The sequence below is a fragment of the Cupressus sempervirens genome, chromosome 9 (genome assembly GCF_028749045.1).
Source record: "Cupressus sempervirens isolate cs-2001-9-10 chromosome 9, ASM2874904v1, whole genome shotgun sequence".
NCBI classification, from domain to species: Eukaryota; Viridiplantae; Streptophyta; class Pinopsida; order Cupressales; family Cupressaceae; genus Cupressus; species Cupressus sempervirens.
This window is the reverse complement of record NC_143126.1, coordinates 632,634,261-632,648,483: the sequence shown is the minus strand read 5'-3', so window position 1 is coordinate 632,648,483 and position 14,223 is coordinate 632,634,261.

Sequence of the window (14,223 nt, the reverse complement as noted above, 5' to 3'; positions counted from 1 at the left end):
CTTGAATTGACAAAGAATTTAATATCAAACGCATGCCATCAACTTTCCAATAGAAGTGAACTCCTATAGTTTACACAATTGAACTCATATATTTTTTAAAAAAAGTGAAGTCATATATATTTAAAACAAGTGAAGTCATATATATGTAACACAATGTGAAGGAAATAAATAGAAGTGAACTCTTATTTTTAAATATTTACAACATGTTTCAATTTCAAAATAAACAATTGGTTGAACACATTTCTTCAAATGAGGTCCTACAAAATAAAATCTTTGAAAAAAAACACAAATTGAAATGTTAGTAAAAGTATAAATTAATAAAACATATCTGTATTATGTAAATATATTTAATGTATGTACTCACTCTGTGTAATTGCACAAGATGTTGATGTTGGATCCACCTTAAACATTTAAATTTGCATAAGTTCTACTTGAGACTTGAATAAGAGGTATATATAAGTTCTCTAATTTTCTAGAGACAACACATACATACATTTAAATTATATAAGTACATATATAAAAAGAGAACAATAAATAAAAAACTTACATGTGTGTATTTTGTAGTCATCCTATTGTACCATCTACATCCTCTCTCTTTTCCAATGCATCTATGATTTCCTTATGGTCTTCCATTAAAATTGTCCATAATACCTTATTAGTGGATCTCCCTTTGTATATTTGAAATTTGAAATTTGTTGCCAACACCAAATGAGAATAGTGTAAAATCTTCTTTCCTAATTGGTAGTCTTCAAATGTTGGTAAACCATTTCTTCTTGTTATGTATGTATGTAGCCAAGTACCAACTACAATGCAAAACCCAATTGGATACTCAAAACCACCATCATCTACTTGATCACATATTAATTTTTTCTTAGGTTTCACACATCTAGCTAGCCAATACTCATTTTGTTCATCATTATCATTAGGTGTAATAACAACATAAACATGTCCTACAAGATAACATAAAGTAAATAAATAATAATTACATGTGTACATAAATAAATAATATATTAATGACATGTACATAAATAAATAATATAAATTGAAGCATTATCACAACAAAATTTAACTTAATTGTGTACACCAGTTTGTATGAGGTTTGAAATATGACCATAGTCTTATGATGAAAATGTAACATTTAGACCTTCATTTACTATATTATCTTGTAGATGTATGTTAGTAAGTGCAAATAATTTATGTTGTCAATCTTCAACCCATTCTATATTCTTGCATTCTTTCCATTCACTTGTAATACAAAATTGATAAAAACAAGCAAGCTCCCTAGTCCATATAGTCAAAGTGTTAGAATCTAAACTCCTAAATGAATGTCATTTAGCTAATTCACTAATTTTCTCAAGGTCATATCTTGAAAGGATATTCTTCTCTTCAACCAGGAAAAAGAAACATCTAATTGTAGAGTTTTGACTTGATCCTATGTATAAATATTTGTTACACAATTCCACAATGTCATGTGCATTTTTTAATTTGTCTTTTTCCTCAAATTTTAATTGCTCTCTACAAAGGGCTCTCTTCATGCATGCACTAGCACCACCATGTTCTCCTTTACCATGTCTAGCCTCAAAAAAACTCCACATATGTTGGATATTAGCTTGCCTATGTGTCCTACTCAACTAATAGAACATTCTAGCATTCTTGAATTATCCTGTACAATTATCTAACCATATCCAATTGTTGTGTCATTCGAATTTCTCTTTCTTAAATTATCATAAAAGACCAAGTGAAATAATATTGGACAAACTCAGATGAATAAATTTTACTATCACTCATATAGAAATTTTACTCTCTCAATATTTTTTCATCCTCTTATGTACTATCAAGGGCATGCTTATAAACAATATGAACAAAAATTGCTACTTGCACTAAATTGCAATATTGTGCTTGTACCTCATATTCGGGTGAAAGTGTGTAGTTCTCTGCAAACTCAACAACTAAAAGTATAGTACCAATTAGAAATGTATTCTTACATATGAAAATTTTTCCATCAAGCCATCTAGCATATTGAGAGTGTTTAACATATTTTGGTATGATCACACTCTTAAACTCATCCATAAATGCATGACAACTAACTTTATATGTAACTAGATCACACATTTTTCTGATCTTCCCATGCTTCAATGGATATTCAATAGTTTTGAATCTTTTTACATCAACTAATTATTGTCCAAAAGTAGTCAAAGAATTTTCATGCAAATATTCATGTAACAAAGCAAGATTGCTAGACGTATCACATGTACCACAAAGACATGCATTGAAAATAAAATATTGCTCATTAGGTGGTTTACAAAGTAAACCTTATATGAAATCCTTTATATTGTGCTTGTACCTCATATTGGGGTGAAAGTGTGTAGTTCTCTGCAAACTCAACAACTGAAAGTATAGTACTAATCGGAAATGTATTCTTACATATGAAAATTTTTCTATCAAGTCATCTAGCATATTGAGAGTGTTTAACATATTTTGGTATGATCACACTCTTAAACTCATCCATGAATGCATGACAACTAACTTTATATGTAACTAGATCACACCTTCTTCTAATCTTCCCATGCTTCAATGGATATTCAATAGTTTTGAATCTTTTTACATCAAGTAATTGTTGTCCACAAGTAGTCAAAGAATTTTCATGCAAACATTCATCTAACATAGGAAGATTGCTAGACATATCACATGTACCACAAAGACATGAATTGAAAAGAAAATATTGGTCATTAGGTCTGTTGGTGTTTGAAAACACTGGAGGGTTTTCAATTATCCCAATGAGAATATGACATATCTAGGGCTAACTAATTCCCATTGTCAACATGCCATTTCAGATACCGGGAAACTATAAGGCTAGACCCTTCTTCTACTTTAGGCTCTGCAAAACCTAGGTAGGTGGACCTCAGATTCAATTGATACTGTAGTAGTGCAAAGACATATCCCTAAATCTATTAAGTAGATGAAAACCCCTTATATCTCCTAAAGTCTTATGCAGTAAGAAAGAAATGCAATAGCTAATTACAACTCTATGAAATGTACAAGCTCAGTGAGGGTTAAACTTTGATAGCTCTTCAACATAAAAGGGTAAAAAACATTTGGTTAATAATGTTGATTTCAACAAACCCCTCATATGCAGCAATATGACCTAATGATCCTATAACTGACTAGTGCCTTAACCATTGGGCAAATCCATGAATCACAAACATACATATGACTATTTGAGACATATGTGTATCTTCAGATATCTAATCTATCTATTCAACTTGTAAATGGACATCAATGTTTAATTTAAACCTCATTCTTACATGATATCCCCATCAGTAACCTCACAACCCTATTGATTTTGCTGAAGCATTTACATAACCCTTTGAGTCACAGGAAATAATGAAATAACATACAGCCTTAAGGGACTACAACTACAACCTAAACTCTATATCAAAGATTATAAAACATTCAAGATCATTGATGAAGGAGACAAGATTCAAGATGAAACTCAACCATCTGCTATTCTTTGTGTTAATTTCCTTGAAATTATACATTCATATGCATAAAATGAAAACAAAGAAAACACCTAATAGATCTGAACTATTTGTATTATCCTTCCTAATGCTATTCATACAAGAGAGAATATGCTCAAGAAAATGGTTTCACAGTAAAACACTGGAACCCTACTAGTATTATCCAGAGAAAACTACCAACCCCTCAAAAGAGAAGGAAGAAATATATAGGAAAGAAGAGATTCTCGTATTGAATCTGTAACTAACATGTGTACCCTCAGAATTCCTTCCCAAGAAGATGAAAAAGCCTCTCTCTACCTTCTCTCTATAACTGCTTATCAAATCCCCATGATTCTGGCTCTCAAAGGCATAAAGAATCCCAAATATTTGATTCACCGTCATAACTGATTTCTAATGCTAAAGTTGAACTCATGGTAAAAGTGAAAAATCTGTTGAATATGGCCTTCAGAATCTAACATAATCTCTTTGAGCTTATTTTTACCACATTTAGGCTTCAAAAGGTTTTCAAATCTGCCCTCTAACAAACTTTGATGCTTGATGATCAAATATGCATGTTCTACTACCAATGCCTCAAATTTTAGAAATTGACCTATAGCACAAACTAGTGAAGACTTGTGCACAAACTGACCTCATATTTGGAAACTTTGTCTCTTCCCAGTTTTGGTGGTATATTGGAGTCCCTATTTTGGATTAAAAATGCCCCTGTTATGGCCTTCTAAATTTTAGGTTCTCAATTAGAGCTTCTCATTAAAAATTGCAAAAATTTATCCTTATATATATAGTTTCAAACTATATGATAAGTCAAATTTTATTTTTAAAAATCTGCCCCTGCACGTGAAAACTTTGAGAAAAATAAGCTTTTATTTGAGACCTTTAAAATTTCCTAGCCTTTCAATTTGGGTCAAAGCTAGTTTGACCATCCATGACATGTGGCAAGTTTTGATTGGTTCTAACCTACATAGCTAGGTGCCACATGTCACCATGTTATTGGTCCTACTTGCCACCATGTCAACATGCCATGTCATGGTCACTATGTGGCATGATCTAGTCATTGTTGCAAACTAATTGCCACATCACAACCTACCTTGGAATCTATTCCACATGGCATCTCGTGGTTGGCTCGATCATTGCCATTTCATCATCTTGTCACTGCATTCACTATCTAACTGCCACTTGTCATTCAATAGCTCGTTGACTCCACCACATCACCACTACATGGGACCCATACTATCTTACCAAATTTTGAGGTTTTCAACGATTCGCTATGTTGCTAGCCAGAAAACCTAGAATTTTTCAGCTAGCGAGGTAGTGACTAGCTAGATTTTTGACTTTCTTGACATCTTCAATCTACTGAAATCATCAATTTATGCATGCTTTTTTGTTTAAAATATCACATTTTTCTGGTTGACCATGGGCCCCAACATTTATGCCTGTGGCTTATTGAAGTCGTGTCTTTTGAGACACTCACATATCGTATGTGATTTGCATTTAAAGAGCTTTGAAATCCATCCCCTCCCCAATGTGGGATAAATATACTTGAACATTCCTCCTCTTCTATTCAGTTGCACAGGGTTTTCTTTTATACATTGCATGGATTGCTGTATTGATTCATAGATTGGTGCTTCTATTTGAAAAGCTTTCCAGTCGACTTGTTACTAATGTGCCCTATTTCAAAAGAAATGCGGGGCCTTGATTGCTCCTTTGCTGAGATGGATCCTCTTTGAACTTTGATGGCATGTGGATCTCCTTATCTATCGGTGGATTTCTTCTTATTATCAACAGCTTCTAAGCCTTTTATGGTTGCGTGTTCACTTTATGTTTAGTGTGGGCTTTCATACTTAGCGTGGTTTCCATTATGCTCATGGCTCTCTTTGCATGCTGCTATAGATTCTTTTGTTTTGGCTTCTTTTGACTAAGCTTTGGATATTTTATGTTCCTTTTCTATGCATTGGTTTCCATGGCTTGGACTACATTTTTCCTTGATCAAAATGTTAACTACATATGTATTAAATAGTGACTTAAATATGTATTAAACAGTGACTTAAGGAAAAATGAGTTGTTTAAAAATGTGTGAGTTCCCTGTAACATGCCCAGCTCCTCTTACGTGGCCCTTTTTAATTTGTGTTGAATACCCAACTTTAATGTATGCTACTGGGTGGCTTTTGACATGTGTGAATGGACTATAGGCTATGGCTTGAGCTTTTTTTTAAATGATGCTCTATTTTATACATGTGAAGCTCCTCCTTACTTATGGTAGATTCTTTACATTGCCACAACCTTTATACATTCCTTTGCTAATGTGTGTGAAGCTATCTTGTTCTACCCCTCTCTACCAGATCTTTTATAATGCAAGATGGGTAGATGGATGGTTCACAGGAAGGTTTGGGAAGGATGATAGTGTATTTTCTATAGACAAAATGGCAAGAGTTGCCATTAAATTATTCATACGAAAGCCCTTACACAAGAAATAAACAAAATATCACTAGAACAATCTCGACCAACTATAATGCCAACATGCCTACATCAACATACCTATGATTTCTTCAAGAGGAATTATCTCTTTGAGGTTAGTGACTTACTTGATGCATGGGGATTGCTTCTTTAACTGCCCGACTTCTTACATTGCATGGAGTTCTTTGGTTTTTTCTTGTAGTTTCTCTTGAAGTTTGTTCTCTTTTTGAAGGTTTTCATCAAATAATTTTCCAACTTTTATAATCAAGAGCGTTATGACTTATTCAAACACATCCAATCTTACCAGTCTGATGAATTTAGTTGGGCCCCAAAGTGGGTCCAACTAAAAAAAAAAATTGTTTCTAAATGATTGAACCTTCAAATTGATCTACTGAAATCTTCAAACTGACTGGAATCAAAATCGGGCATTGAATTATTCTTAAAAACACATTTTTACCCCTTACTACCCATTGTCAATTTCATGTCAGGAGGTCACTTGACTGGCCTTAAAAACTGATCAAAACAACTGATCAGGCTCTGAAACTAAACATACTAATTCTCTATTTTGCACTCTTGCACCCTATCGAATCTCATCTCATAAAAAATTTGAGGTCAAAAGTTATTCTCTGTCAAATTTGACCTCTCAGAACTGCCTACAAGAAAACATGTCAGAAAACACTAAACTAAGTTTGAATTTGGCTTTGAAAACTAGGCAAATGAGAACATGGGGAAACGAATACAAGGATATTGGTTCTTTGTCATGAGGAGAGTATGGATATGCAATTTTGGCTCATGATAAATAATTGGGTACAAATGGAACGTAGTCAAAGTGAGCTACTAGGAATTACTGATTGGAAACAATGTCAGAAAAGTGTTTTTTGGAAATGGAATTGACCTAGAAAAGTGTGCAAATGGATTTGTCATGACTTGCAAACTAGCACGCTTAAAGTATTTTCATAGGAAAACATAGTGGTACAATCCATTTGATCCCACCTATCATCGATTAGGAGTGATGACAACACAAACAAAGGTTTTGACAAATCTACATGTATTGACACCAGTAAAATGATAGAAATTCCATTTGGAATTGTGTTCGAAAACTGATCAAATGGATTCGTGATGAAATGAAACTTGAAACATAACAAGTCTTTGATGCCTACAATGCAATGCAATAGAAATTTCAACATTTGGGTTAATTGGGTCAAAATTATAGCACGCCAAATAGGGCTTCCCAGAAATGTGAACAACTACACAAATCCACAAAATAGTAAACTACCAACTTTGAGGGGTTTGAAACCTAGTCAAACAGACTTGAAACGACTCAAAATCTGAAACATAGGTTCTCAGGTATGGATATTAGGTACTTGGAAAGCAGCGGGTCAAGAAACATTTATGGGTGCAAGATATTCAATTGCAAACATAGCCTCCTATCTCTATTTGACACTTAGGATAAAATGCAGATTTGAAACTAGCTCAAAACGAGACTTTGCAAAATGGCTTAGAATCTCAAATTAACTTCATGGAACATGGGGATAGGCTGAATGGAAGGTGTTAGAAGCATTAAACACCTCTTAGGCCTCAAAAGTACAGCTGGCTACATGCACATTTATGGGCATTTTAAAAGGCTTGATTTGACTCAAATTTTCAAATAGATGCTCAAAATGAGAATGCAATTTTGTGCGCCAACAAGGTGGTTTACAAAAAAAACCTAATATGAAATCCTTTATATTTTAAGGTGGTATATTTATACCACATTCTTGCAATATTTATTTTCTATGCATGGTAAGTTACATATAGATTGAAATACATCATAATGGTAACAAAATTGAACATGAGTTTTACAAAAACATGTGATTCTTTCCTTGTTAATCCTTACATACCATGGTTTACACTTTTAAAAATATCTCTGACTAATAGTAATACTTAATGCCATACCATCTTCTTCTTTTTTGAATGATTCAGTTTGAGTCATGTCCAAAAGGTGTTTAGAATGTGGATCACATATTTTTGAGACAACTCTCAATTTAAGAACATATCTTGAATTACACTTTTAAAAATATCTCTGACTAATAGTAATACTTAATGCCATACCATCTTCTTCTTTTTTGAATGATTCAGTTTGAGTCATGTCCAAAAGGTGTTTAGAATGTGGATCACATATTTTTGAGACAACTCTCAATTTAAGAACATATCTTGAATTAGGTGATACTCTTGTATTATTGTGCCAAAAATATTCACCCAAACTTTTGACTTCACTAGTAAGTTTCATATCAGATCTACCACTAGAAGTCTACAAACTATTAGTTGGATCACATTCAAAGTTAACCCTTCTCTTTACAACTCTTTCTAAAGTTTTATGACTCACATTAAGATATCCACTTATTTTACTAATCAATCTTTTATCTGTAGTTGATTTGTTAACTGAAGTTGTTATTATTGCTCATCATGCTGCATTCTTATATTTAGAGTGACTTCTCTTTCTAATAAAATTAAAGACACTAGAAAAAATGGATACAACTTGTTTTAAAGACTAAATTTTATTCTTGGGTTTTGGATACATTCCTAACCTTTTTCATTACTTTTTGCATTTTAGACATTTTAATTAGTTGCAACATCAACTGACATTGAAACCCAAATTTATTATTATAAAATAAATGTCTATATAATCTATTAGCATGTGTCCTAATCTATCTCCATGAAACCAATCCATGAATATTATCTATCACATCGTTAGAAAAATGAAAATTATATTCACGCACTTTAGTATCTTTCAAACATATTTGTTCAATACTTGATGTTTCCATGTCTGCATTCATATAATTGTTATTTTCAATTTGTATTTCATTTTCAATGTTATTTGGAATTTGAATCTCATTTTTATTTTTTCTTGCTATTTTTTTGGGGCTTGTATTTCCGTTGGAGTTTTTTGTGCATGATCATTTGACAATATATTCTCATGAAGAAAACCTAAATCATTTAAATCATAATCTGCTTCTAAAAAATCACCAATTTCATCATGAGAATAAACTTGAGGGTTTGGAGACACACCTATGTTGAATGTTTGATTAGAATGTGCACCTAAATCTCCTTATATTGGGTTCTCTTCATCAACCTCTTCATCCATCGTGATATCCTTAATGTATTTTTCTTCTTAAAAAATATTTGAAATTGAAGACTCAACATTGCTCAACTCTCTAATTCTTTGTCTTCTCTCTTGTTGATGTTGTACTTGCTTCTATTTATTTTTCATAATCTCCTCATTTGTCAAAAATTTAATTTTCTTCTTTCTTCATCATTTTGATCCCATGTTCATACCAACTTTGAACTCAAATAAATGGCTTGTAAATTATAGAAGATGACAAGAAAAAAAAAAATGATAGAAATTCATTGTTGCAGCTCGTAACTATCAATCAATCATTGCAATAATAGTTAGGTGCTATGTGAGTCATCATTTGGGGTCCAACATGTACTTAAGAATTGGGTGCCCAATTTTTAAATAATTAGGCACCCAATTATTAAATCGGGCACCCAATTTTTAAATAATCAGGTACCCAATTATTTAAAAATTAGCTACTCGATTCATACAATGACTAAATTAGAATCAGGCACCTGATTTTTGAATTCACAATTGGGTGTCCAATTCTAAAGCTATGGGTAGTAATTTTCCCTTTGGCATTGGGATTTCCCTTGGGGAAAGGCACAGTATAGGCTTGGTGGGACCAAGCTTGTGCCTTTATGTATCAAATTTTGACTAACACGATTATTCAAAAAATTTAGGCACTGTCATAATTTTTATACGATCTTCTTCATTGAATATTTTAACAAAATGAAAACTCGATATAGGTCTTACTATTCTGAATTCAAAAATGTAAATTTTATAGTGTTATGAGTCCATTTTCTATTTTTGCATTATTTACTAATCAAAAGTGTCACTTAAACATAAAATAGTGAGATTCACTAAAATTTTAGTAACTTTTTAATTTTTCATATTTCTTAAATTAATTTACATGTCATCAATCTATACACAATTCTTTTGAAGTTAAAAAATAAATCAAGAATAAAAAAAAAAAAAATTTAATTAAATTGTCGTATCTGTACGTGAGAGGTTTTAGAAATTAGCTTAATCATCAATTAAAAATTATTTTAAAATAATGATTATTAAATAATTAAAGAAAATTATTCTCGTCAATCTTTGGTGTGTCAGGTAATATCTTTTAAAAGGATTCAAAAATATTGATTTACTTGTGTCAAATTATGGTGTTCACACACGAGTGTGGTATGGTCTTGAACTAGGCATTTTGAAAAGGTATTTTTTAAAGATACATACCAAAATATATATATCATATGGGTATACAAATAAATTACATATTCAGAAAGGAGATTTTAGGCACTACAATTTTTATTTTTGAAGTTTTTCAATATTTAATCTCTAAATGCCTCAAATTTTGGCATCAATTGATAATATATTTCAAAAATAGGAAAAGTGCTTGCACTTTTTGGCCAACGGTGAGACCCAACCTCTTGGAATGACCCAATGCATTTATATGTAATAACATAGAAGAGGAGTGATGGTAGCATTCATTGATAATATGTTGATCTTCTATGTGAAAGTGTGATTAATACACCAAAACAAAGGAAAGGATAGGACTTGTGGTTTAACCTTTTGGACAAAACCTAGATGGACCTTATTAATATAACATTACAAAAAATGAGTTCATTTTGCAAGCCAGGGAAAAACTCCTCCTCAGTTGGCTCATTTAGAAGATTTATCAATCCCACCACTCCAACCATCTTTCAAAGCCATCCTCTGCTTGATATCTCCTAGAAGCTACACATAAAATCACATATAAATACAAGACTAAAGAATAATTCTTTTCCAATATAACCCAAGTCAAATCATCAAAAATCATATAAGAAGAAAACAAATTGCCTAATAAAAAAATTAAAATGATTGAATATCAAGAAATAGGGAAAAAAAAAAGGATCTTTTCCTAGACATAAACTTCAATGCATAGCTAAATAGACTAGAGCACAAGGCTAAAGAATCACTCAAGCACAAATAAAACACTTGTCAGCTCTGCAAAAATTTCACATTTTAGGAATAAGATGAAAGAATTTATGACTGTAGCATAATGATGAACCTACTTCCTCTATTCTTTTGGAGGCCAAGTCCCCATCATTGAGTCTCATACCATTGGAGGATCCTCCACTTTGTAAAGGTGTGGGATTGCCAACAAAGAATGTTTAAGCAAGAAAGAAACATTGATTTTGATTCACAATCTAACAACCAAGGCATTTCTCAATAAACTAGTGGGTAATGGAATGTGGCCCTACTATTATAGGGGTTGGTTGCCCAACCTCCTGTTATTCACAATTGGCATTTGATGGATTCATAGCCACTAACCCCAACTATTCCTCTCTAATGCCAAATTTTTATGATCTCTCACACTCAATTATAGATATGTGGGGGATCTATAGCTACTACCATGTCAGCTAAATGAAATGCCAACTATATAGAGGGGGAATGTGGAGCTTATCTGCATTCTAGATATGCCCCACTATGAGCTCTTCCATTCATTCCTTTTTGGGCAGAATCAATCTACCCCAACTGGCTAATATTACTCTTTGATTTCTCAACAATTAGTTATGGGTTGTATATATTTGAAGTAATCCCTACTCCTACAATGCTTTCAGCATTCTTATGGTTGTTTTTCAAGTGTTGAATGCTCCTCACTTACCCACCTTTTGGATATGGCTTTCAACCTAGAAAGGACAAATGGTAGAGGCAAAAAAGGAATGTTGGAAAGAAGATGAATGCCATTGGGAGCCATGAATATAGGTTGCACTCACAATGCAAAGCCTCCTTGACACTAGAAAGTTTATTTAGAATTACTATTAATATTGAAGTTTCTAAGTATACAACCCTTCATGTGGCAAAATCTACCCAAAGTGGTCACTAAGATCTTTCTTAACATCCAACTTAGAGAGTAAATTTGAACCCTAATTACAAAGTCTCCACTTCTTCTTTTAGTTGTCATAGACCACAGATTATGTGTGTATGGAATGCATGCATCATACTGGCTTTTTTTTAATAATCAGTTGGTTTAATTGTATCTGAGACATGTACATCAACATGTAAATAATAGTCAAATCCAAAATGCCAAGTGCACTCTACAAGCTACAGTCATTAAAAATTTTTACCTCAAGATTTATTCTTCTAACATAGACTATTTTGAGAACCATACAAAATCATCTATACCACATTATTTAGGCTAGATTCTAGATGAACATACATTCTCTTACATTGGAAATCTCAAAAGAATTGTGTCCTTCTATAACTGCCCGAAGTGGCCAATGACACATAGCTTAAATGCATTAAATTCAAAACATGAGTAAAATATATGCATCTTATCTTGGACATATATGAGTAAGAGTTATATAAAAAAAATGTTTTAGAAGTGATTGGCTACTGAGGAGAGAAGTAGTCATGATTTAATCATTTAAACCTTTGCTATTGTTTACTACTATGGAAGAAACTAATAATGAGAGATAAACTATGATGTATTTGCAAGATGATAAAGTTATGATAAACAAAGAAAATGCGAGAAGTATATCGAGTTGTAACCATACAAATAAATTTTAGTGATGGGAGACTATGTGTAAATTAAATGTGTAGGGGCACTATACATTTATGATGGTAGACATTTATTTTACTATTCATCAATCAATACCCCACATAACTAGTACTATATTTTATAGATTATTGTTTCAAAAGTTAATTTTGATTAATATTTTTTAATGTTTTCTACTTAAAATATTGCTTTTGTTCAATATGAATTATAATTAGTTGATAGACTATTATAAGTGAGGATTTCATCCTAGACTTATTTGACACTTAAAACATCTAACAATTTTCTGAAGGTGGTTTGGCCAAATTGATTTTGATATGGTTGTGAATTTGGACAATAGAAGATTTGTTACTGGTTATGTAGTATATTTGTTGGAGCAATTCACAATCAATTGACATTGAATTGTCAGATCTCAATGGTAAAAGTAAAAAGAACTACCACTCAACCTCATGGTAACTGAAAAAAGGTTCACTCCCACCACGCTAAGGAGATAGTCTCAAGTCCCAAACAAGATAACAAACTTAAAGGTCAAATCCAACATCTAGGTCAAGGCAATTCTAGAAGTAATCTAACTCAAGGTACGAAGACACAAATGATATCTAAACCTAGAGGCAACAATAACACATAGGAAATCTATTATGTAAGTTCGCAAGTGTCATCGCATGAGCCAACTCTAAGGTTACCCTAGTAGCTTGACTGGACTCTAGCCCCCTAGTGACTATATGCGGCACTAGTATCCTTTCACACTTACAAGACATACTAACAAAGAAAGGTCGCAACCAAGCATCCTCTCTACTCCCATCCTAGTATGTACTAGCACTCGAGGCATCGGTGAGGAAGAATAATGACTCTTGTTAATTCATTTTACTCTCATTTAATGTAATGCTACCACTTATTAAAATAACCTACAATGGGTTACCCAGGCACCCTCTTTAGAGCTCTGACCTCCATTGCAAGTCACTTCCCAAAAAGACATATAGATAACCTACCCTAAGCTCAATAAAAGTAGAAGGTCTCATACAACCATAAAATACACATTAGTTCTTAAACAAGTAACTAGAAAGCATTGAAATATCACTAATCCAAAAATCACAGGTTTCACTAATACGATCATCCTAACTGAACTACTCCAAAAACAAGTACACAAACCAAATCCATCACATCACCAAAATTAATAACTCCCAGCCTCTAGTAGACATCTTGAAACTAGTCAACACTCTAAGTCAACCCCCAAACCCAACACACAAGAAAACATATAACTGGTAGTGTAGTTCTGTAGTTTTGTTTAGTTTTGAAAGCATAGTTTCATTTAATAGCAAGGTTCAAGTTACATTTTACCATAGATTTTTTTCATAAAAAGGTTCACAATTTCCCATATGAATGAACCCATTTTAACAATTCAATGATTATTTAATTGAATCAACATTAGATTTAAAATGAATAATTCAAATATAAGTCTTATTGGTCAGAAAATATAAAATCATTTTCCCAAACTTGCACTTAAATAATGATCATTAAAACCATAGTCATTAAATAATTATTTAATAATAATTTACTTAAATTTATTAAATAATATCTAATATTATTTTAATTAATTAAATAGAATTTAAAGCATTATTATCACA